Source organism: Melospiza georgiana, chromosome 1, assembly GCF_028018845.1.
Source record: "Melospiza georgiana isolate bMelGeo1 chromosome 1, bMelGeo1.pri, whole genome shotgun sequence".
In the NCBI taxonomy this organism is placed as follows: Eukaryota; Metazoa; Chordata; class Aves; order Passeriformes; family Passerellidae; genus Melospiza; species Melospiza georgiana.
In genome coordinates, this window is record NC_080430.1 from 29,125,258 (window position 1) to 29,152,668 (window position 27,411).

A 27,411-nucleotide genomic window follows, 5' to 3' on the forward strand; every position below is an offset into this window, starting at 1 on the left:
GTGTCTTCAAATTTTATACAGCGAATAATATCCAGATATGGTAAAGGTTTACTGTAAGACCACTGATACAGTTCTGTCTTCCAAAAAGACCAAACAAACTATTTGAAATCAATTTCTTTAGTAAAACTGGGTGACAGATTCACCAAAGTTTCTTTACATGCTGTACAAGTTGATATTTCATATGGAATTCAATAGTTTTCTCTAAAACTGGGTAGCAAATAGGAATAATGTTAGAAGACTCTCCATTTACTGTATGTCAGGATGTGAAATCATGTGGGGAAATACTGCTTAATATAAAAAAGATATTTTTAAATTAAGTATTTTTATCAATATTTTAAAATTAACTAAATTATGCTAATAAAATCAAATAACATGTATGTGAAATGAAATAGTCATATGAAATATTTATATATCTATAACATTTAGAAGAGGATCAATCCATTGTGCTGGTGGGAGTTGTTCAAAATAGAATATTTGGAACTGATGCGCTAGATCAGTTTTCAAAGCATTTTTTATGAAGAGAATTTTTTCATCAATTCAGATCATGTAATTTTTATTTCTCATACTAATTGTTAAAACTTTACAAACTGGGAATTAATTGTTAATTTTTCAATATTTGTATTAAATTAATTGTGAGAGCAAGAAATCTACCAATTCTTGAGTCTTGCAGTAGATAGCAAACACAGAGAAATCCATTTGGATAATGTCTTTGTAGTTATGTCTTAAAATTCTGGATGCATATGAATCTAAATATAAGAGTTAGTCCAGTTTGTAAGAAATTTCAATGAATTTCAGCTTCCATGCAAATAACATTTGAGAAAAACTACAAATAAAACTGTCATTATAACCAACTATCATCCATATATGAACTTCCCCACCTATTATTTACCAATTTAAAAGACTGTGGATCTATAAAGACTAAAAATTTGAGAGAAATACTAAATTCAATATAACCCTACATCTAGCAACATTTTAAATTTATTTCAAACAATGGGAATTAGAAGTGGAGGAAAAGCCCTTAAAATGAAATACTTAAATTATTTACTAGTGATTCCAAACATGACTAAAACTTTTGTTCAAAATAATTTTTATTTAAACAAACCAATGTTAATCTAATTCACAAATAAGCAAGCATTTAATGCAAATATAAAGGTACCCACTAATATAAACCATGGCTTCAACTTTTTGTGTTGTAAAAAGTTTTGTATTTACTAGAATCTTAAGCAGGGCACGCACCAGAGAACTGACGGGTCCAACCTTCAATGTTTGGTTTACTAACTTATGGGTGCTTTGAAAAGATAAATGTTGAACTTTAATACCATTAAATTCAAAGGTAAAATTGTTCAGATAGATTGACAACATATAAATCAACTTTTACAATTATGAATAAAAAGCCATGCATAATTCATAAAATTTTACACACACTATGTACTTAAGGGTGTAACACAGTATAGAATTTTTAGGCAAAACTTGTGATCACTGATCAAATTAGATCAGTTAGAAACAACATTAAATGCTTTGACTCCATCAAGGTATTCAGTTTTTTTATGAACTTGTTATGTGGTTTCTAAAGACGTACATAGTTTGCTGCTTTATGCACACTGCATAATTATTCATATATTTTTCTATCATATTCAAGAATGGAATTGTCATTCAACATTTCACAGTTCTGCAAGGAAATGACAGCAAAATTCCCAAGTGAATGGTGTTAGTCAACAAATGCCTTATTGTTCTGTCCTGTTATCCAAACTGTCATCTGAAACTTTCAGTGCTGTATTCTCAAACTGCACTCATTTTTAATTTAAATTTATTTTTATATGCAATTTTATAAGGCAAATATCCACAAGTATCCAGATGATCCCACAGTTCTTGGAGACGGATGAAATAAAGCTGGCAGTAAACCTTGAGACAGCACACTTCTAAACAATGGCTGCTAGCTGAACTAAAATAATAACTCTGTTAACTTTAGAAAGACCCATCATTCATACTTTATCCCGCATTAGATGCGCCAGCATTAGAAAAGTATATTTGTTAGCTAGTTTCATATGAAAAAGAAATGAAAGGACTATTGTAGTTAACTGTTCATTTTCTAGACACTGAAGCATAAGACAGACCCAAGACAAAATGAATAAAGGAGTAGAAGCATTTTTGAGAGAAACTAGGAAACACTAATCAAGGACTAACTGTCTAATGAATGAAATGAAAAGGCTAATGTGCTTACTCACGCAGAACAAACGCAAGGCACAAACAAGCTAGGGATCAATGCCCACTGCAGATGGCAAACAGGCAGTTGTTTCCATGCAAGGTTGATTTGATCAAAATTTTCCCTTCCCTGAACATTGTCTGACTCCAAAATGAAACAAATGACTTAATGAACAGAGAGGTAAAAAAATAATACACCCAGCTAATTTTGACAGGCAAAGCACAAGACAGGAACACATCAGGTCAATTTCACTAAAAGAAATTGCTGAAGAGCTACTTTTATTGATGTAAACCAGAAAAGTAACTACACACAGATAAGTTTCAACATAGGGGAGCTGCTACAGCGTCCGTCAGCTTATACTGTCCAACTGTTCTTTTGAATCCAGAGTAGAATCCTTAGATTCCCCAGCACCAAGGATCTCTTCTTAATCATAACTCCCCACCATAAAAACCAGCCCATGCTGGCTCTGCATTAGGACAACAAACCTCTGCTTTAGAGGGAAAAAAAGATAAGAGAGGAAAAAAACTAAACCAAAACAAACAAAAACCACCACCCAAGAAACTACACTGACTTTTCTGTTTTTCAGGTGTCTGTATTCTTGTACCTGTTAAGACAGTACCACATTGACTGGTGTAAGTAAATGAAAAGCAATGGGAAGAATTGAAAGTAATAGGAACTTGATAGTGAGTAGGAATGCAAGTACTGTCTCCTAGAGCTGCTGGAATTATCAGATACCATCCCTGAATCTTGAGGAACAACCATTAGAAGTTTCCTGGCTGAGGAGAGCAAAGAACCCTTAGTTGTGAGATTTTGGCTACATTTGTAACACAATTGATTTTAGCAGACTTTATTCATCCATTTCAAGTAGGGGGAACCAGCCCAACTTGTTTATACACACAACTGTTGTTGGACCAATGGAGAAATGATTTATTTTTTGTGTCAAAAGCTATACTAAAATCACCTAATTAACTATACAGAAACAGAGTAATGGTATGGTAAACCAAGTACAGTTCGCAAAATATGCTGACCTTTCCTGGTACCTGATATTGCTAATGGCCAGAAATATATGAGAAATTATTTTCGTATTTTACTGTAAAATTGATATGAAAAAGAAAATCGAGGATTCAATAAAGCAAACTCTCATGCTTCATGATATTACCTAGCAAAGGGAATAGGATTTTTAAAGAACGATCATTTGACAGTCTGATACTGGTATATAATTTATATAATCTCTCAGATTTACATTTTGATTTTTATTAGTAAACTCATTTGCATTCTAGCCTGAAATACAATTTTCCAGCATTACTATATCTGAACCTAAACATTTTCTAGTTTTACAAGTAACAGACCATAAGTAACACCCAAAAATGGCAAAAAATTTATTAATAATAATAATAATAATAATCTGAAGAGAAACAATATTGTCAAGCCTTTTGCAAGAAGAAAGGAAGAGTAAGGTCTTATGGCATAACTTTAAAATGAAACAATCTCCTTTCATCCAGGTTTCAGTCACAGAGCTCATTTTACACCTCTAATTATAATATTTTTCACCAAACCATCCAAGAATTAGGATTTTTTTTCCAGGAGCAGTTTTGCATCAGAATCAATCTTGGGCACAAAGTAATGCCGAGCACAGAGCATCTACAGCAGAACTAAGCAGCCAATTAGGTAATTTTGTGTTTCTGAGACTATTATATGAATACTTGAGTTGTACAGTACTATTCTAAAATTCTGCATTTCTTTTTTAATATATACAATATTTTTAGTCATTCAAATGTCACATGACAATAGCCTACATGATAATTTTTCTTAACTAAATTCATATCACCAATCAAATCTGAAAGAAACTGCCACATTGTGCACACTTTTATATGCCTTTCTTGTTTAGATGGTTTCCTACTACTGCAGCATTTAGAAACGAGATGAAAGAATGGGTATTTGAAGAACAGAAAATGCAGTTTATCTCCATTTAAATTCTACAAAAGTGAACAGACTCTTAAAAAAATGTATCTTTACATCACACAAGTACTCAACCAGGACATTTATGTGATGAACACGCAGACATATACACATATATGCACCCTTACATTTGAACCTGTTCAGGCTCTGAAGCAGCTGGGCTATCCTTATACCTCACTCAGGTTTGTTTTAAACCCTGACAGTGAAGATAAGATAGAGAACAGACAGAGCATATCTGAATCTACTCCTAGGAAATGGAAAAAATATTTTAATTGAACTAGGACATTTCTCAAAGTGACCTGCCAAGAAGAAAAGAAGCTTAAGTTGCTACACCTCTTTAATACCTTATGATTGACTTACACACATATATATTCATCTTTTTAATGGGTATTAGCATTACCGGAAAGCAATCTCAAGCAGTCTTTTCAGAGGAGTAACCTTATACATTGTGAATAACCTTATAGAAAGATTAATGCATTTAATATATGTCTGTCTATAAGTTTGCTGTGATTAAAATTTCCATTAAATAATAATTTTTATGCTGCTGAACAAACAAATGACCAGTGTGCATCTTCTTTGGATACAAATGGTCTGATTATTTTTTTTTCCTAAGATGCTTCTTTAATTAAGGCTTAATGGATCCACAAGGCTAGGAAGCTTAAGGGATAATTCAGCAACCTGTAATCTTTGGATCAGAATGCAAATCTAACCTGAACAATCAGTTAGCTCACATCAGTTATTAATATGGTATAGTACAGATGTACAAAAAATATCATTGAAGATAGATGAACAAAGTTTTCTGTGGTGGCTTAAAATTAATTTCTAGATAACTATTTACTAGAAATTATTTTCTAGATAAACAAACATCCTCACAATTCTGCATTCTACTCTCTGTACATATATATAAAATACAAAAAACAAAGGTACACCCTTCATTTTAGTATTTCCCACTGCATAATAAAAATCTTAGATAAACAAATCATATTGAACCATTGAATGACCAAGTCTAGAAAAAGACAGTCAAGAAGCTTAAGGTTCTGCCTTGTTTAAATCAAGCTGTCAGTTCACATTTGACTCCTAGGTTTTAGACTAAATTACATTAATTAACCTGAGAAGGAAAAGGGATTAAAAAAAATACTCATTAATACATTAGTTTTTGGTGAAAAATTAGCTACTATAATTGCATTTCTACTGATATTTTGGGCCTGTATAGATGAGAAAAATGGCAGTTTGAAAACATCAGAGCAAGAAGAGATTACAAGTACTTTTTAAAACAGCTTTACTAAAGGATACCGGTAATTCACTTTGTTAAGAAAAAAAACTGAGAACAAAAATCTGAGAAATTTGTGTTCCTGGCTTTTCAAAAAGAGCACAGAAACTGTGAAGATAATGCTATTTATTTTGTCTGTGATATACTCTAATGGTCAATTTTAAATATATTTCAGCAGTACATGTATTGCTAAGTCAAGTGACAGTTCACACTATAAATACTCATTTAAACAGGCAGTATCTCAAAACCCAAGACAGAACATCGGAACCAGAGTATTTATAAATGATAGACAAAAGAAAAGAGGATGGTTTATCTGGAAATAGTAACAAAAAATCTGAAATAGGCCTACAAAGATAAGCATATTTCATCTTTTTATTTGAAGTCAGAATTCTGTGAAGTTTCTGATGATTCTACAGACACAAAATGGAATCAATTTTGCCAAAAAACCCTGTGTTTGTGCAAAAAACCTCAACCATTCTTATGTTCTGCCTGTGCATAATTCTATAAATTGTGGGCATGTGCAGCCATTGACGCCTTTGGTATTTACTATTGATCAGTTTACATGGGGTGACCACACGTTCCAGCCGTGCAGGGACCAGCCCTGTAAGATAACCCTCTGCACCAGTATCTCAAGGACTTTCTCTGAGGAGCTATTTTGAGTTTTAGAAACTGACAATACATTCCTATGTACCTATATTTTTAAGTCATTAATCAAGTGCAAGACTGGGAGGCAAGACAAGCCATTACCTGACCAGATGTGCCATGAGCCCCACGACTCAATGCAATGCAGAGGACATGTACCCTGTAAGATGATCTCTGCTGAGGATACACTGTGCTACATCTTCCCTTCTTTATATTTGGTCACCCTAAATTTACTGTAACTAGAGAAGGGTTCTTCTAGGTCCATGCTAAGTGTTTATGTGGTCACTAAAAAGAGAAGGAGAAAAGTGATCACATGGCAATTAGCCAACATAGCCATATAGACAGTGTATTAAGTATCTTGTATATTAAAAAGATCTCTGTGGTAAACCTTTAGCAGCATTTCTGATAACTGCTGATCAAGAACTATGTTGAAATAGCCCCAAATTATCCTGCAAAATGAGTTTGAGCAGAACACAATCAAGGACATAGCTTAGGCTGAAAGTCAATACAGGCAACACTGCAATGCAATTGATCCTTACTTTAGATGTTCTTCAGAGAAACATAGAAATGGCTCACAGGTGTCTTAAATAAAAAGCACAGAAACAAAGTTTACATTAAAAGCCCATCTATCTTGAAACGAATACAGACTTTCATGTCCAGCACTTCTGCAGTTCTTAGGAGAGAAAAGTGAATAATTAGCTCAATTACTAAGCTTTTTTTTTGGATGAAATAATAATTAGTGTCATCATATTAAAACTTAGAGGAAAAAGCAAATTTGGAATAAAGAATAACTGCTTGTGTAGTGTCTTGAAAAATTATACTCTAACATGATTTTTCAAACACTCATAATTTAAAAAAAAACCCAAACCACCCCCCAAAATCTCCCCAAAACCCCCAAACAAAAATAAATCCCTTTGAGTATTTTCATTTTGAACACTAATTATGTTTGCATTAGAGTAGTATCCCCAGGGGCTGAATGTAGGCCCTTAATTTCAGTGCCTAAACGGTCAGGGTGATTTCCCTATCCTCCCAGTATGCTTAAGAGTAAGAAGAAAGCCCTTTGGAAAGACTCTCCAAAAAGGCATGTGGACATGTTTCTGCTCTGAACTGTTATTTCAAGATCTTTTGTTATTAATCACACATGAAACTGAGCACACCTAGCTTCTCACATTTAAGAAGGTATGGCTGAAACAGTTTGAGCAGTCCTCTGAAATCCTCGATGGGGTTCAAGCCAAAGCTTGTATCACCACCCATTTTATACACTCATTTGCTTGATAGGGATCAAATAATAAATGTTCACCTGACTTCTCCCTAGCAACTTCCCATAACTTGTTAGTCAAAGCCTTGGCAACAGAGTCTTATAATTTTAATACATATTTATGCTATTCATTTGTTTCCATAGCAGGTATTTATTTTTATAAGAAATATGCAAACCACTAAAACATCTCTCATTGATTTACACTCTGAAAGAATATTTTTCTCTTAATTGAAAAAGGTCACTGTTTTCCTCATTCATTATGTTTTCTATTTGAAATTTAAATTTTTGCATTACAATATTATTTATTATCTTTCCTATTGGACAAACAAATATTAATTTATAAAAAACACCTCTAACATACTCATAAATTAGGGCTCGATGTTGGATTATTTATCTACAGACATTCACTTTCTCTCTCTGCTGATTTACGACAAACTTTTTAAGATCCTCTCCCTTACATCTTTTATATAGCCTGGTTGTTCTGTCTCAAAGGTCCAGAAGTAACTTTCTTAACTTTTGTTTAATATCTGCATTTGCACTTGTGTGGCATCAATCAAAATAGTTTCTGAATCCTTCTCCTTTATTTTCTTGCTAAGGTGTACATGGGTTCAAACTCCTCCCTCCGTGGAGGCTCCATCGATCTTACTCCCTCCTTTCTCCTCTGACAATACAGGTCTTGTACCCCTAAGCATCTGAGATCCAGTTCAGACCCTAAGGATTTGTCAGTGTGATGTAGCTGTGGGAAGGCAACAATAACAAAATGGCAGAAGAGTTATATATCAAACTGAGACAATATTCAACAGTAAGTCTGAAAATAACTGGCCAACTAAGAAGCTTCCAAGAAAGAGCTAGATTCACATGAGTACTCATGCCAAGTTTACTCCCACCACAGTGGTTTCTCTGAAAAGGTACTGCAGAAATAAAATAAAATTGAATTGAATTGCTTGTAACAACATTAGATAGAAGAGATTACACCCTAGGAGATCATCTTGATCACATACTGGTTTTACTGCTAATGTTAATCAAATTTTTAACTTAAAAGGTGAATGTGTATTTGTTTCCATAAACAGTGTAATTGGTCAGATTCTTTTTTGAAGTGCAAAACCCAATCACATGTTACATGTAAATGACCAATATTTTCATTAAAAAAGAGATTAATAATCTCTGAAATATGTCAACCCAATGCAATATAAGTAGTTCATATGAACAGTTTTATTTAACTTGCTCCCAAGTTTAATAAAGCTCAGGCTTTGCAGAAAGAGCTATCTAAAACATGAAACAGACTAAAAAATGGAACTATATGCTATTTTACTGAGCATTCAAGGACTCAAAAAAGTATTCTCTATTAATAATAGGAACCTGCATTAAAAAACAACCTAAATATGCAACGGCTTAGAGAATGAAAATCCTTTTCTGGACTTAGTATTTGGATATATGGAAAAGTGTTAAAATATGTCAAAATACAAACATGTGGTGTAGAAGATGAATTCAAATTTCAAAAAAATTAATTCACATATATTTTCCTTCCAAAACAAATCAAGCTTTTTCTAGCTTGCTGCTTTAAATAAGTAATTTAGATATGCAAAATATTTTACAGTGATGATCTACCCAGAGCACAACGTACATAGGTTATGCAGTAACTATTTTTGTAGACTCTGGGCATTAAAAGGCTTTGAGGTTAAACATATTTATTTACTCCATAGTAAATAAAGAGGTAATAAATAGAGAGGTTCTGTTATGTGCAATAAAGGGAATAAGTTACAGACTATTACCAGGATACTGATACTTAGGGACAACAAAACCCTTGTTCTTTATTGTAATAAAGAAACTAATAATTGAAAATGGTAAACTTTTTCTTTTAACAAAATAAACATGGAGTTGTTGAAAATGGTAGACCAAAAATGGTTTCTACTGAAAAGGGAAAAATACTCAGCAACTTTACAAACTACAAATTATGCATTTCACTCTTGGTTTATGTAAAACTGTTCACTATTAAGCAATCCTACAGCAAAATAAAAATACCATTCTTGATGTGGTCAGAAACCCAGGAAAGTGCAATAAAGCCCTTTGCTATAATTTACAGAATTATGAACCCAAGAAATAGTAATGTCCAAACTGCTTTCAAAGTACTGAACTAATCCTTCACAGAGGGTCAAAGAAATGCTTTTTCTACCTTTTCACATTCCAAGGATCCAAATGTGCAGAAGACTAGTGAAAATTTCTAGAGTAGTGTAGTGAAATTGAGAAATTCCTTAGATTTTTCTATCAAAAAAATTTCCCCAAGAGTACACTTGCATAATGCTTTTTGCCTAACCATCTGGACAGACTCAGTGCGTCATGGTTGTTTAGCAACTTAGGGCTTTCATGGTAGCTTTGAATATATTATACCAGCATCCTATTCTCAGCCTCAAATTGTTTGGGAGGATTCTATATCTGCATAAAAGCTCTTTGCATAAGACCCATTTACTCAGGATTTCCAACACATAGGAAGTTTTCTAGAAGGCTAAGTTATTTATACTAAATACTAGGGTATAATTCCCCAAATTAATGATCTACTGTACAAAGTTACTCCCCAGGTGATCAAACTAAGGGTGCGGACACCTGCAGTGCAGAGGCAGGATGAGCAAGAGTAAGTTCAGGAGACAACTAAAGCATACAAAGTTAGGTCCACAAATTTTCACTGCAAACAACATGAATGGAGCAGTTTCTCTGAACTTTAGGCCAGACAGTTATGCTATGAATATATTTTACCGACGGAGAACCCCATTGTTTTTTGACAATAAATCAATTTGCTTCATGAGAAAGAAAATGCAAAAAAATAAAAATCTTTGGTCTCATTAAAGCATAGTCAAATCACCTTTCCATTTTTTTACCTTAAAAAACAACAATGCAGTAGGCTGAAAGCTGCTCCGAGATTTTTATAAATTTGCAAATCAAAGAGCACCTGTTTGTAAAGTGCTGCTTTGCTCAACTACTTAAATAATGTAATCAATACTAAATGACAAGCTAGAATTCCCAAATTTGCAGCATAGTAAGCAGACACTTGTCTTGCTGATATTTGTAGCAAGTAATCCTTATAATGTTAGCCAAGACAAATGTTGTTAATATTAACTTTTACTCAAGCATAAATATCACATCCATATGACATCAGATATTGTCTCAGAGTAAGATTATCTTAATGTTTGCAACTATTTTGTATAATAATAGCATTAATAAGGGCAATGTAAACCAGTTAAATCCTACTTTTACTACTGGGTACTTTTTTGCTAATGAACAATCAAAACCTATAATAAACATATGCAATTTAAAGATCAGTGCAAATAAAATGTTTCCAAACATTTGCATTAGTCTTTCTTTTAGTTTCAGTTATGTGCATTGTATTCAAAGGTACTTCCTAGCCAGAAGAAATGTACTATTGAGACACTGTTTTAAGGACGACAGATGCAACACACATTTCAGAATCACAATCACAGACTACTCTGAATTGGCAGGGACCTACAAGGATCATCAAGTCCAGCTCTTAAGTGAATGACCTATACAGGAATAGAACCAACAACCTTAGCATTATTAGCACCATGCTCTAAGCAACTGAGCTAATCCCAGTTTCCTTCTGATAAAATGAAAACTGCCATTCAAACTGCCATTACTTTCCAAATAAATTAATCTATGTCAATGTTGCTCAAAGAGGCATTTCATAATGGCCTTTATGTATACATTATCTGTGACAACAATTCTGTTTCTGGAATAAAAAGCATTTTTTTCCTTAGATTTCTTTTAGTAAAAATACTTACATTGTTCAAAATTATTAAAGTATCATCTACATCAATTTCAGTGCTATTGCACAAATTGTAAATTATGCTTTCAGAATTATGGATAGAATTTTAAAAGGCTTCAATTTTTATAGTCTTTTGAAAGGACAAAGAAATCTATAAAAACCCCAAGATTACAATTTCAGCATTTAAAATCTACACAAAATAATTCAAACAAATGTTATGACATTTAAGATAATGAAACCCTTCATTTATGCCAATGTGTCCTATTTCACATGTAAGGAGTCAGAACAGATGTCCAAATATTGTAATGCCAGAGAAAAGTTAGGGCATATCTTGATTAACACTCTCAGAGCAGTCCATGGTGTCTCTTTAAAACTGGCATGAGTTACTTGAAAATATCTATTCAAATCCATTCTAGGAAACACAGCTAGACAAAGTGTTCCCAAGACAAAAGGAAAACAATAAAGCTCTGTATAAGCCTTTTAGCAATGTAAGCTGCATATTATCGACAGACCATTCATTGCAATCAACAAATGATTAATTGCAAATTTGTTGCTAAATTGACCACGAAAAAGACAAGCTTCAGGGTACTGTTAAAGAGGAAAAACTTATGTTAAAAATGATTGGAGACTTTTTGTAGTGAATTAATTCTAATCAATACTCTTGTTGACTGCACAGTGGAATAATGACTTCCTTAAATAGCATATGTACCCATTATTGTAGACATTCAAATTAATATTTAACCTAATGCCTTCCTTTTTTTCCCCCTCCTTTTGAAACAGCATTTTCTAATTTCACCTTTAAGAAGAAGAGTCTATGATAAACAAATTTTTTGCAAAGTCTAATATCAATCATCTTGGGAGTCATAATACGCAGGCAAAAGAATTTAGAATACACATGTAATTATGTTTATTTAGGGTATTTACATGAAAGCCTTTTTAACTACAACTGGCATGGATGAAATAATAGGTGCCTTTAAGCATATCAACTTTACAAACTTCTGAACAACTATGCAATGATTTTGTTTGGTGCAAAAGTATGATTTCAGAGTTTACTGGATGTCCCTTTTCCCTCCTTTTGTGAATGCAATCGTATACCTAGAACTTTAATGATAATTTCATTCCTGTGATTATCACAAAATAGGTATGAGGTACTGGGAGGGTTACTTTTGTTATACCAATAGAATTTTGAAAATGGCTTTTTTTCTTGCATTTGACCAAAAGTCTGGTTTCAAATTTTTCTTCAAAACAACAAATTTCCATTAATTTACAAGCACTGCAATTGACAAAGTAATACTTTAATTATTTAAATGCATTCACAGCTAAAGCCCAAATTACAGTTTTGTCAATGAATGGATTGAATCATATGTTTATATGTATCTCATTAATGAAAACATTTTGGAAATAAAGTTTCTTATAAATGTGGTTTCAATTGAACTGCACAGCTGAACTATTATATTCTTTTATATTCTTGGGGCGTTGGTTGTTTTTTTGTTTGTTTGGGGTTTTGGTTGGTTGGTCAGTCATGTTTTTGTATGATGGGAGAAGACATTTATTTCAGGCACTAGAAATCTTTCTTCTAATCCTCAACTACTCCTGTAGTGTATATTAAAAAAATCCAAACAAACAAAACATGTATATCTATATAGCTATCTATATCAAGGAAGCTAATTTGAAAATATGGAAATTCCTCAGACTCCAAAGGAAATTATAAGATTATCTAAAAAGCACAAATGGACTATCCAAGGATACAGTTCAGAGCTGAAAGTGAAGCTGTTGACAAACTGAAACAATTTTTTAAATGTCTAGGCAGGCCTCATTAAGTTTTCTGCTTTAAATATCTCTGTAATTTTGTCTTCTTTGAGGCACTTAAATGACATAAAGAATCCACAATAACTAGCTTTCAGAGTCTTAGACACAAAGTAGAACCCAAACCCCAAATCTCTACCCAAACCTCAATATAGTAAGTTACTTCCAAACTAGCCTCAAAATCCCACGATTCAGGTATATCTGGCCATACCACTACATCCTCTTTACTGGAGCACTCGGGAACGTTCCTCCACTGGCTTGGCAGCCAGCAAGGAGGTACTTGTATCTATCCTTAAGAAACCTTAGCAGAGCTTATACAATAACTCCACCTAGTCCAGTTGGGCTTAGAAGTGGAATTTTAATGCAAAATTTAGGAAGGTAAGAGTGAAGTGGTACTTACCTAGTGTACTCTCTCAGGCTCCCCAGATTTCTTTCTGCTAAAAAGCTGGGCTGATAGGAAACTCCTGAATTTCAACAAAAGCAAATGCAAAGATTTGGATCTGAGTGGAATAAGGCTGCCATACAAGGTGGTGCTGAGTGTCAAGAAGATCTGCAGAAAAGCACACAGCAAAGAAAGCAAACAGCATCCTCTGCTCCATCAGAAAGACTGTTCCAACCATCCATGCCACAGCAGTGATCCTTCCTCTCTGTTCACCACTTGGGACGCCACATTTGGAACACTCTTTGGTCTTGGCCTTCCCAATACTGCTAAGACATGGACATGGAGAGACCATATCTGCAAAGATCTGAAGGGAAGGTGTCAAGAGGATGGATCCAGGATCTTCCTCATGGTGCCAAGCAATACGACAAGAGGCTCTGGGCAGAAACTGATGCACAGGAAGTTCCACCTGAGTATGAGGAAGAACTTCTTTACTGTAAAGGTAAGCTTCTTTACTGTGACCTTGCACTGCATGTAAGCACCCAAATAATCTTCTTAAATCATGGGGCCCAAAACTGCATACAGTACTCAAGTGAATCTGCATCTGTCTAAAATCAGGTCTGTAGTTGCACAGGTCTTCCTTCATTCCCTTCTTGCAAACTACCATTTGCTTGCCTTGTATTTTTGGCTTTTCTTTTCTTTTTTTTTTTAGCAGAAGATAATTGTCTGCCGTATGTACAAGCCAGTTTTAAGGCTTTTGTACTATTCTGTGCTTAAAAAAAATATCCACAGTCAGCAGTAGAAAGATTCCTCAGTGATATTGTCTCTAGCAGCTAAATACTATTAATTATAAGAGGGTTTGGGTGTTTTTCACAAACCTGTATTGTCCCAGAGCAGCAGACTTTATTCACTGCTAACAATAAGTGAAGCTAATAATGTGTTCTCAAAACATTAATACAAAAGACAACAAAATGTTGTTTTCGTAACTAAGAAATGAGGAATTATAGGATAGATATGTGTTTATAGCCAAAAGTGCAAATGTTCTGTCTAGTTTTCATTAATGAGACATAAGTAAGATACTATAAAATGGCACGAAAAACCCCAACATCTGTATGACAAAATAGCCTCCACTTGGTATAATAATGCTTTTAAACTTTGACTTACACTGTATCTTCATAAAGAATATTTTTTGTAGGGTTTTTTTGTTTGGTTGGTTGTTTTTTGTTTTGTTTTGTTTTTTTTTTTTTTTTTTTTTTTTGTGTCAACTTGGTGGTTTTGGTCATTTGTAATTCTGATACGTTAACCAAAAAAACTGACATGCTATGCGAATTGAGTAGCCTCTTTGGATTCCAGCTGGCTTGGCTGGATGCCTTTCTAATGGTAATGAAGTCACACAGCTGCTAGGACAATCAGCTGGAGTTCAGATCAGTAGCTAAATGGATATCCAGACTGGCTTCTTATCAGGACCCATTAAAGTTCAGTGTTAACAAACTGTAGGGTTACATAGGTTTACATGGTTACAGCAAAGTGCCTTTTAAAAATGAACTTGTTGGAGCTGAAAAAAAATCTCTCCTTTTTCTGCTTATAAATGTTACTTTGTACTGGTCAACTCAAGAAACGTTCAACTCTACTCCCAGGGAAGTGAAAGGAAAATTCCCATTCATTTGCATGGAAGTAAAACAAATCAGTTCTCAATGTTTCAGGGATTTTTGAAGAATACTGCTATTCAAATTACTTCAGAATGCCTCAGCTAAAGGGTCATTCAGTATTCAGCTATGTCCAATTTTCAATTTAGAATGCAGTGCACACTAGACCTGTGAGAATTTATCAGCTTTTACTTTGCCCATCAAATTGCTAGCATTTTTATGCCACATGAAAGTGTGAAGTTCCACCATTGCCACAAGAAAACAATGAAAAACCAAGTAGATGTAAAATCTTACTTTTTAGACTAATGGTACTGCTGCAGTATACAGGTATCTCCTGCCAGTTCTGTAGCTTATTCTGGGATCACAGTGCAGCCAGTGCAGGCTGGGGGGATAGTTGTACCATCACAAAGCTTCAGTGTGAACCAATAGATTTCAGTATTAACAATCTTTCCTACAGATAAATGGGAAAGTACCAAATGTGTCAACTCTTACAAAATCATTACTGGTATCTTTTTCACCTCTACAGTTTTTGTCATCTGTTTTTACTGAACAAAATTTGAATTATAAACCCTTTTTAGAACATGGAACACACCATGCTTGCTTGACATACTAAAATGGGATAAAAGGCTGTATCAATGTACTGTGAATGTGCAGTAACAGACCTTCTAAAGCATTCTCTACATTCTTCAAAACTGATACAGTCCTTAGACAACATTTCAGCTGTTATGAGTAATGGAACCAAATGGTTTGAATCATGGCAACAAATATCAAGTGCTCTACAAGTGAAAATTTCAGTGAGAAATAACAGCAGTCAAACAACAACCTCTTTTAAATTAATGAGAAAAGAAATTTTTTTACAGATACTCAGGTGATTAGGATTCTGGTCATCAGCTTTATGCATCATCTCACAACACATGAGCTGCATAATATAAAATTTGCAATGAACTTGAAAGTACCTTGTAAGTTCTTCTAAATAAGGATTATCTTATCTTTATAGTGGTTTGTGCAAACAAGAAAATACCCATCCAAATTACAAGCAAACTACGTCCTGCACACCAAACAGTTCTGACTTTTGATCTCTTTGCTTTCCTTTTTGAGGTTTACCCAGCTCTTTCCCATTGGGTTTTCTCCAGGAATCAAAACCTAGTCAGTATTACTTATGTGAAACTAAGATGAAGGGCTTTGGGAACATTTCCAGATTATAATCAGCAAAGTATCATATCTCCCACTAACCAATATATGGAAACTCACCCACATAAATGATATCATCCTGATTCAACTAAGCATGCTCAAACTGAGCAGTGACATTCATGCACAGGGAGAAGTCCACAGAAGGAAAAAAACAATACTCCTACAGTTAATTATACTCAAGACTAACAGGCAAATAATTGCTTTACACTTGCACATACTCTGAATTCTACATATATATGTATGTCTTGTATGTCTTGTTAGAAACAAAAATATTAATCTAGATTTGATTTTAAAATTATTTTAGTGGCTATGAAAACTGGCAGGATGACAGCATTTTTTACATAAAGTCCTATATTTATCCACTGAGCTTAGGTTTTCTTGCCAATATCCTTTGGCTTTTACCTACAGGAGCTGCTTCTGCTGGCAAGCAGTAAGTTCACTTTCATGGTTCACAGTTGAGGCTGTCAACAAATGTGCCAATTGTATAACATGGATATCTATTCAATAGAGAAGACTCAGCAGAATTATTCTATAGGTTGTATAAATGTCACTTGATGAAAACTTTTAGTTACTGTATATCTCAGCCAAATTTAATCCTGTAACTTGTTAGTCCTCTTAGAAACTTGTTCCACAAATCAACAAACTGACTACAAGTAGCCACTGTCAGATGACTTGTAGCAAGCAAAGTTAAATATAATTTACCACCCTATACTTATATCAGTGGAAATATTCTTATTAACTTCTGTCAGCTTTTGATTAGCTCTTTCCAACTTGTAATGAATATTTTTCAGATGGAAAACAAAGAGAAACATTAAACTCAATTGACATGTACTGTGCTTTCCCTTTTGAGGAAAGTGTTTAGAAAAGGTAGCTTCAGCAGTAAAAATAGTTAGGAGGAGTACATAATCTTTTTCTGTTTCTAATCACTGCAGTATACAGGTATGTCCACAGGATATAACAAAGTGCTAAAGTGGTGTCCAAAAGAGAGAGACTTCGTAGAAAATAGGAACTACTTGCAGTGTTTTGCAGTGTAACCATCTAGAGCAATTGCTCTTGGCACAGGTCTAACCAATTTGTGAGCAGGCAAAATGCCATCTGAACAGATGGCATGAGGTACACAGCCAAATAGCCATGTATGTGCATCGGCTGTGGGTAGTAATGGCATGATTCCCAGCCATGAAGGTCTAAACAGTTGTCCATCCTGATCTTAAAAGCTCATGTTTATAGAGAATTGTCATCAATAATCCAGCTTTGTACTAAATTATCCTTGAAATAAAAAATGTTCCTGGAGATGAAAATGACAGATAGCTGAGTTTCAGGAGAACTCCTCTGTTCATTTCTTTATTGCTTCATTTAGCAACTTTTAAAAAAGAAAAAAAAATGCACAGTAATGAAAACAGGCTCCAGTTTCCCAGACCCTTTTTACCTGTTGCTTGCTGCTGTGGTAATAGTGTGCAGTAAAGTTCTCCATCTGAGAAGCAGAGAACTAGCTTTGGGCGAGAGAATTTGGGTACGGGAATGTCTGTGCTGCAAAACTGCATGGATTGTATCAGCATCGTCCTTTTTCTTATTCCCAGATTACATAACTGCCCCAAAAAATAAAATAACAAAATGTTTTTCTGCTGTGGAGGTTCTGAGGTTCTCAGAACTTACTCAAAGCACCATGAACACCCCCATGGCTAGGAACACTCAACTGTACCTGGAGCCTTACAAACCTCATCTTTCCATAATCACGGCACTACAAAACAGCTCTAATTCTACTTTGCCCTGAATTTTTACAGTGTACCTCAGCTATTTCTGAAGAGCCAAAGCAAATTTCAGTTCAATTCTTCAGTCCTTTAGTGCAGCTAATCATTATTAACCAGCTATTTTTATCCAACAGAACTATTTAATTTTCTGCTTACAAACTGCCCAAGAAAGATTAAGTTATCTTTGTGATCATTAGTTACTTGAAATGATTTTACATGTCCTTTCAGTGCTTGGCTCTCATCTTTAAATCTCCACAGATTTTCATTATGTAGGTTTAGCATAGGGCTCAGTACACAAAGGTCACAATGTTTCTGTCCTCTGTCAGGATGAACGGAAATTCTACAATAAAGATTTTGATACAAACACCTGCATTTTCAACTTCAAAATGAAAACTCTGGCAAAGAAATTCTGCTTTTCTTAAAAATGTTCCCTACTAGTAAATGTACCTCCATGCAATATAAACATTATCTTGCTATTTCATTCATCATTTTTATCTTTCTAAATGTTGGAGGGAAAAAACTCACAAGAGACAGACTCAGTTCTGTAAGCAGAACTGACCATCTGAAAAAAAAATATACCATGCTCACTTATTTTTTTAAATATGATACATACTAAATTTTAATCCTATGATACATATTGAATGTTTTATTCAAACAACAATATTTGATTCTATATTAGCATCAATCCAATTGTCCAAGATTTTTTTGCTCCCTTACCATGCAATAGTCTCAATTTTTAGAGAAAATGTTGCCAGAAGCAATTTAATTAGTTTTACTAAATGATCCATCCCTACAAATTCATTGGTACAGAAAAGTGGATTCTCAGTAGTACCTTGGGCTGATTCAATAGTGTACCTACCAGTGCTCAACAGAACGCACAAAAGACTGTCAGCTATAGTCTTTTAGGACATGTCTTGATGGATGCCTTTTGCATATGCCAAATAATCTGGCAGGTAAGAAAACAAATTTGGTGCCTTTGAAACAAAACAGAGAACAACAAAAAAAGGCCTACTACAGATTTCAATAGGTTCAGGAAATAGACTATAAAGATATTACAGATTCCAGATTAACAAGATTTATATATAAGCAATCACAGAGAATTGTAGGAATGTTTGTCGTGGAAAAGCTGTGTTACTTTTAGCAGTTCCTTATCGTTAGACTTGCATAAGGAACTGACCAAAAGAGAGCAGTTTGCTTGAAATGGAAAACAAAATTCAGGGGGAAAAAGGAGCATGTAATCTGAAACAAAGCTGTGATCATCAAGGACCTGCTAAAATAGATCTTTGCTTTTGCAGTATGTCTTGAACATATTGAATATTTCAACCTTACAGAAAGAACCTGTCAAATCTTAGAAGGATCTAGCAGTACGACTATATGTAAAATAGGCTAGCAGAGAAGAAGTTTACATGAGCAAAACATATTTTTGACTCAAGAGCTGAAAGTTTTAAGTAGTTTTCAGTAAATGATAAATATATGGTTTGTTAAACCTCCTCCTCACACTGTATCTTGAAAAAAAGTTTGGCTCAGCAGGTGGCATCACAACCACAAATATTGCCTGCATTGTTAAACTGATCAGTCACACAAAGGAGAATAAATTCCATATCCATGCAGATGACAGGGATGTTGCATGTTAAGCAGAGGGATAAATATTTGGTGATGGCATCCATCTGCCCTCTATAATACTTACCATAGCTGGGCAAGTAAAAGCCCTTCACATTTCCTGTTTGTCTAGGGCAGCTGTAACAACAGCAGATAGAGCAAATGGTTCAGGAATCCAAAAGAAGGCCCATTTCTCCTAAACTTGCCCTATTTAGACATGGAAGCCATGACGGATTTGACATTATGAGATGACAGTGGAATGTTCTATATAGGAGGACACTGAAAACCAGATTCATGAATGACATCCATCTTTTCAGGCTAACCAAGCTGCAAACAGCACTGATTAAAACGGGAAAGAAAAAACTCAGAATGAGGACCCACAAGAAACCTCCAAATGACAGCTACTTAAAAATGTTGGTCAAAATGCCAGGGCTATTCAAAAAGACATAGACATTTTGGAGATCAACTTGAAGAAAAGGAACTATGAAGATGTCAAGAAAGAACTTAAACAGCCATTCCTCAAGATGGCAAGAGCTGGAAGGTTGAACACATTAAAGTAAAAATCAAAAGCACTGATTATCAGAGATTATTATGCCAGTGAGGTACTCAACAAAACAGATTAAAAATGGTGTGGATGACGGAATATTAATAAAGTGTTTTTCAAGCAGCAGAACTTATGAAGACTTTTTTTACTGATATGTCTGTCTGTTACGTTTACAAACCATCCTGTTATATTTACGTATCTCTAACACCCAAGACAACTTTGATGGACAAGAAACTGTACCATCTTCTAGCTTTCAAAATGAAATGCATAATAGTTAACGCACTATTTATATGAATTAGACTGACAGCTCAATTCTGTCTCTACTTTTCCTTCAAAAGCAGCCTCTCTCCTACAACAGCTACCGATTTTCATAAATTATGGGGAACTTCACATGTCTTTCATTTCTCTCAGAAATCAGCCTGATGCTGACATAGATCCACAATATGTTCATGGTACATTTTATTTCATTGGGATCCTGTCTAAAATTAATGAAGCAACAAAGATGGCTGAGGACAAAAAAGAAGGAAGAAATGCAGGAGTTGTTTCTCAGAGCATCTCTTGACCTTGTCCACAGGTAGAGAATGATGTATGGCACTATTCTTTTCCAGTGGTGAAACTAAATGTGGATAAAAACATAAGGAATTGGAAATGAAAATCCAAGAAAGAAATCCAGTCTTCCTGTAATAATAAGGAACCTTTCTAACCTTCACATTTCAGTATGGCACTGGCCAAAACCACATCCATACCAAAACCAAACCAGTAGCTTCTACAAGAAGTGGATGATAAATTTTCATGCTGAAATCCAGATGTGCTTACATTGAAGGGTAGGGTGTTTTATGGTCATTTAGCACATTCTGGAAGTTAGAAAGTACTAGTGTGTCTTTGTGACCTTGCTCAAGTCACTTGCAGGGAAACTGTCAACTAAAAAATGTAATTCATACACTTCTGCCTCAAAATGACTTAGCTCCTGTTATTACGATTTGTCTGGTATTAGTATGCATAAACCTACTACCATTAGGACATAAATGAAAAATAATGTTCTCCATTTTCCATTTTGCTAAAATAGTGAACTTCAGAAGTCTTTTCCTGCATCTTAGTATTTACACGTGTAATTTCTCTTCTTAAGCATGAGTGTGTTAAGACAGCAATGGAGGATAGTAACATGAATAAATACATTAAAAAATGAAAAGCATTTATCTTGCACAATCCTTAAAAATTACAGTAGGAAATTTAAGTAGAGGCATAATGATTGAGACCACATTAACATCAGTATTTCAAATTGCCCAGATTTGGATTTAACTGCACACTCTTTCTGCTCTGAATCTAACTGAATCTAACAAGGGAACAATTACATACCTCAAAGAGGTATAATAGGACAATGTTAAATGATTTAACATCACAGAGGGAAAGGTAAGAAAAATACTATTCTGTTAGAATCCCTACATACAGACAATAAGGTTCAGGCAGTCTGAAGAGTAGGACATCATCTCATCTTTATTACAAAATTACTTACTTTATTTATGCTAACTGGGAAATTTTACATTTTCTGTTTGGTTCACATCAAGAAAGCAGTGTATCAACTTCAGTTCACTGATGGAAAATGTGACAATACACTGCAACTTCAATTTTCAAGTGATTAAAAAAATAATAATTGAAAAAAAGGATATCTTGCAGGACTGTAAATCACACCTTTCTAGGGACTTTGGCAAACACTAGGCAAAAAGTGTGCTTGTGAGATGGATCCAAATTGGAATCTAGTATTTGAATCAGCCTAAAATATAGTCAGAGATATCCTGTACACCGCAGCCAGGCGTAATTTGGTCTTTATAATATTCTTCACCGACACTGCTCAGACTCACTTTGGAAACACATGTGCAAAGCATGGCAATAAAAGGGTTATTCAAGTACCTTAAGCATCTGCTTTTGTGATTAGTATTTGAAAGGAGATGAGTGCTTCACTTGCAAGGCACAAAATGACATGGATTATAACAGGTACTGTTAATGACAGTATATGAATGTTTAATAATGCAGAGTGATTAAGACTGGGTCTGTACTTTATTATTCTATCTTCTACATATGTCAGAATGGCTTGAATACCTTTTGGCATGATATTTAATTAAAAGTAAAAGTTAATTTTTCTCATTCACTTCAGGTATAAGAGTTATTACTTATTATTATGCTGGGTTTCCTACAATGACTTTCTTTCTTTAATTGATTGGTTACAGTGGGAAGTAATACAACCTTGAGTTCTTTGTTTTGTCTACAAAAATGTAAAATAGCATGTTAATTGACTGAACATTGTTTAATATATCTATTTTAAAGGAGGGCTTCGACCCCCCCAGGGTTGCAAAGAACTAGATTTGGAAAAGCTCACAAGTGAGATATAGATTTTCAATGGATGTGGCCCTCATAAAATGACTTAAAGACCTTTCATCCTGTAACTCTTTCTTTCAGCTTCTTTGAAAAATCACAGAAGATGCATTTCATCCCTTTAATAAAAAAAAGAAAAAAAACCAATCCAAAAAACAAAACATAAACCACTCCAAAAAATAAATCTGGAACCAAATATTTTGTCCATTTCATGCCTAACGAAAGTGACAGTAGCAAAGCTACAAAAGGGACCATCTTAATACACAGTAAATCAATTTTCCTTCTAATCCCATCTTGTCATGTTCATACAACAATAGTCTTGCTAAAAACCCAAATATACAAGCAGAGAGAAAAAAACCAATTTGATTTGAAGTCACTCTTTGAACTGAGGAAGGCTGACACAGATTGGTACATCTGCCTTCTGTACTTCTAGAAGTCCCCAGCAGAACAGCACTTTCTAGAGACAGTAAAATTAGATACATAACCTTAAATAGAAAGCACTTCTGCAGGAAGCCAACAAAACAACTCAAAGAAAGAAAGTTTTTGTAGACCATCACCTCATGTTACCTGTTTTTCTTCAAACAAATTCACTATAGAACATGATTTCCTGGAGATTTAGGTACATTCAAATACTTGTTCTCAGGCCCTGCATTCTGTAAAATGGGAATACAATTTTCTTATATTAAACCTCACTGTAAAATTATATTAATTTGCAACCATTTCTACTGCAAAGAGAGTGATATAAAAGTCTATAAATAAACAACAGTGTAAATCCCATTTATTCAGTGAATACTTGCCCACACTAGATTGCAACTCTGCTTCAAAAAATATGTTTGGAGGCTTCAAGAATAAAAGCCCATATGTTTATCTCCTGTATAAGAATGTGAAGAGAGGGATAAATTAGTTTAATAAATTCAAAGTGGTCCAAAAGACTGATTTAAATGATGTATAGTCCCTTGGTCTATGTAGTTGAAGGTGATGCAGCATGGGTAGATTCAGGTAAGGAAGAAACAAATCCTTTCCAGGCATGTGTATAATTTCAATCTTAAATGTCTCTGAAACTTATCACCTGCTATTTTTGAGGCTTAAGCAAGATGCAGGTATTGTGACATCTAGGTATTGTGACATCCCATATCTGCGCTTTTGTTTTTATGTTTTTTTAAATAAACATTTTGCTTCTGATACTCTCTGCTCCCACTTGTTCCTGCTGTCTCCTCAAGCTCTCCCCCTGCACCCAGGTTTCTCAGAGTGATGAGATAAGCAAGGTGGTCAATTCAGCTTTTAGGAACACTGTGCAGAAATAACAGGAGTGAAAAATTATGGAGAAGGACCAACAAAGCAAGAAAACTGAGGGAAGGTTCATTTGCTTTCCACCATTCATGACATTTTTGATTTTTTAGGTCTGTTTCTAGCACTGAGTCAAATTTCACATGGCTGAACAGAGATTATAAACCTTTGCTGAAAGTCACCTTGCCTAGCTGAGTAGTGCTACTGAATTTAAAAGAAATTGCTACTGACTTATATTAATCTGGTGTTCAAATAAACACGGCATCTTCAGGAAGATGCTCTTTCTTAGCACTTTTATTTTCCTGTAAAAATAAATTTACAATAATACCAATAGATTTGCACATAGAGTTTCAGCAAGGCTATATTTATACTTTTCAAGCAAAAGGAAAAGAAATGAAGAGCAGTTGAAGTTCTTACAGTCCTTGGAAATTTTATATATGTGAGTTATTATTTTACAGATCCACTAGCAATTCATCTTCAGTTGAAATTTTAATGCAGCACAACATAGTACTATAAAGAAATGGAAACCTCCTACATTCCTGTTTTCATAAAGAAATCAGTTGCTAAAGTTATAATTTTTGCTACAGTTTAATGTTGTTTTTTCATTTGCCCACAAGAGACCAACCAGATTCTGATACTTGACCTCATGCACAGCAATACAAGTAAAACATATCCTGTCAACACTTCTACATTTTAAGTAATTATATGCATCTCTACCTGTAATGATATTTCTATAAAATTCACAGTAATGAAGACAGAAAAACGAACTTCAAAGAGGAGAAGAAAGATATGTAGCTAAATTTCTTGAAAGCTTCATAATACAAGAAAAGGTTTTTTTTACCAGAATGTTTCTCTTCTACTTTAAAATCTGAAGCAGATGAAAAAATCCAGATCAAGAAGGTTAGAATAATAATACTTAATAGAAAGCAGTACCCAGACAGCCCCCAGGTGCATAGATCACTTTTCTTTCAACACTGTATCTCTAGACATGGCTAAACTCTTCTAGTAGACCTATGAAAAATCAAATATTGATACAGACTTTCTATCTGAGCTGGATCACTACTATTTCTTTCCACCATCTACCCAGTCCCATAAAGGGAAAAAAACCCAAAAAAACAAACAAAAACCCTGCACCAAATACTGCCTGCCACCAATCTGAGAAGTCTCTAGAAGCAAATTTATTTTGAATTTTAATAGTATATCTATTAATTTAGATGTTGTTTTATTTTCTCACTGTAGGAAATGAAGGCATGAATGAAATAAGGAAGTGGACACAGTTGCATATTTGTTGTCTTGTATTTTTAATCTGTTAACTTTTTAAGCAGCTGATTTACAAAAGTAGAGGTTTAATTACTATGTCATCTGCTGAAAAGGATGGTGCTTTATAAAGACTTTATTAAAAAACTCCAAAAATCCAACACACACCCCCCACTTTTCCTAAGTGCTAAATCCTTCACAAAACATACAGAACAGATGAATAAACAGGCATTAAACATAAATTTCAACTGAAAAATCAGGTCTAATGATAGTAAGTATAATTGTGCCAAAAAACCAAAAACTGCAGGCACATGGGCACTACAGTACTATGAAGTTTATGCTTTTGTAGGCATCCTTCAGACTACAACTACAGAGAATGAAAGTACTTACTTGGCTTTGCTCCTACTGTCTATAACTCACATCCACCCCAGTTCTCAAGGCATCCTTGTCTTGTGGAACCTGAATTATGCAGCTCTAAGCAGATAGTTATGTATTCAACTATTTTACCCAATTGGAAGATTCTAATTTCCAAAAGCATTTTATAACCAGATTAAACCACGCTGACATTTATTTACAAATTATAGTGTTTCCATGTATCATAACCCTTATAATCATGAACAGCTTTAGAAGAATTCTCTGTAGAAGACAGCTTTGATAGAAAATCGTTTCTGTACTCCCAGTTAATTGCTGATTTTTTTCCACCAATTACAAATTTGAACTCAATCCCACAGATTTATAATTTACAATCAGTAGCCAATGCATACAAATTACTCTTGCTTCTCTTTTAAACATGACTAAAAGTTCAATTTATTAAATGCTAAATCATATGAATTATCCACAGTAAAATGCTGTGTAGTTAAACCTTCTCTGGCTACTGGACATCACAGAATAGTTATTTATTTTAAATAATCAATCTTAAAAGCTACTAAAGGCTTTTCTACACTCAGCATATGTGTTTGCACTCTAACCTACTAGATTAGTATTGTCAATTTAGCCTCTTAATCAATTTAAATATATATATATTTAAAAGCACTAGGATAAATAATACAAGTAAAACAAAATTTGTAGGTTGAAAAAGGATGATTAACCTGCTAAAAAATCTCCTCAGCCAGCAAGGCAGAGAGAAACATTAATTTTGACTTCCTGCTCTAGTAATTCAGTCACTGACTCATAGTACACTGAGGTTTCAAAATTTACCTCAGTTACGAGGAAACTGCACTTCTCTGCAATTTATTTCACTCCTTTACTCCCTTTCCCCCCTGACCCATCAGGTGTGTGGGAGATGGCTCCATACTGAATTAATTGAAAATAAGTAAATAGGGACAAAGCATCGTTTCTTGCAGCTATGCTCACAGAGACAGAGCACACACAGAAGAATGTGCCCCAAGTTCAACAGTGCTAATGAGTCCAGAATTCATGTATTTTCCTGAAAGCCTCTTCAGCAGAGGTTATGAAAGCTTACATCAGCAGATGTTAGAAATATTATCAATGGAGTCTCTTTTCTGATGAATACATCAGTGAATGAAGCTTTAACATAAAGAAATAATGACCAGCCAAAACCAAATTCATAACATCCAGCTTAGGACAACTACTATACAGCATTTTGATAGTTTGCTTTTTTTGCCAACTACTGCACAAGAGGATATAATGAATGAAAAAAATTCAAACACTTTTGATTAGGTTTAGTAGAGGGCTTTCAGGCAATTGCAAAGGGAAGAAGCATGAGACATCATACAAAGGACACATCTTTACATGTCACCAAAAAAGTACTGCAAGAGATGACAAGAATAAAATTAACTTTAGCTCTGCATACTACAGATTTGCCCTCTAAGCTATCAACAAATAGATGGCTACCTTATCTATAAAATAATAACAAGCATCCAGTTCTGTAACTTCAACCTGTGTGACTTAGATTAAAATAGGCTACTGATTAAAGGAGAACTTGTTACAAACATAAAATTCCTGTTTATCTGCATTCTTTTTATAATGAAGACTGCCCGAAAAATATCTGAAAAACAAATTCAGAGTGGCAATCCTTTCAAGAATTATCTTACTGCAACGCTTTCCTTACCCTTTCTGGAGAAGAGCTGTTCACTTTTCAGTTCAGGCTATCATCAGTAGTATGGCAGAAGGTGCTGTTGAGAAGCTGCTGCTGCTACTCAAAACATTCATATCCAATTGATAACTTGATCAATTTTTCTGATCCTTACAAAGGAATTTCCTCTACTTAGTTTTCTGCTTTTAATTACAATGGATTGTGTTTGCAACAAAAGATAGAAACACTTTGCAGTTTAGTTTATCATAAGAACAACTTTAAGGAGACAATTCTTTGACCTCTGAAGTAAAACAATAGATTGTAAAAGCTTTCACAGAGATAACAAAAGTTATCTGAACAAAAGTATACTCTGAACAAAAGCATCCATACATTTTATTAAATACAAAGCAAATGTGAAGCTACTGTAGTGAAAAAAACTTTA

The 27,411-nt window shown here is 34.2% G+C and overlaps 1 protein-coding gene across 8 annotated transcripts in view; it reads right to left on the reverse strand.

Annotated features, from left to right (window-relative positions):
- DGKB (diacylglycerol kinase beta) overlaps nt 1-27,411 on the reverse strand; it is a 377,398-nt gene that overhangs the window by 137,208 nt on the left and 212,779 nt on the right. The window lies entirely within an intron of this gene.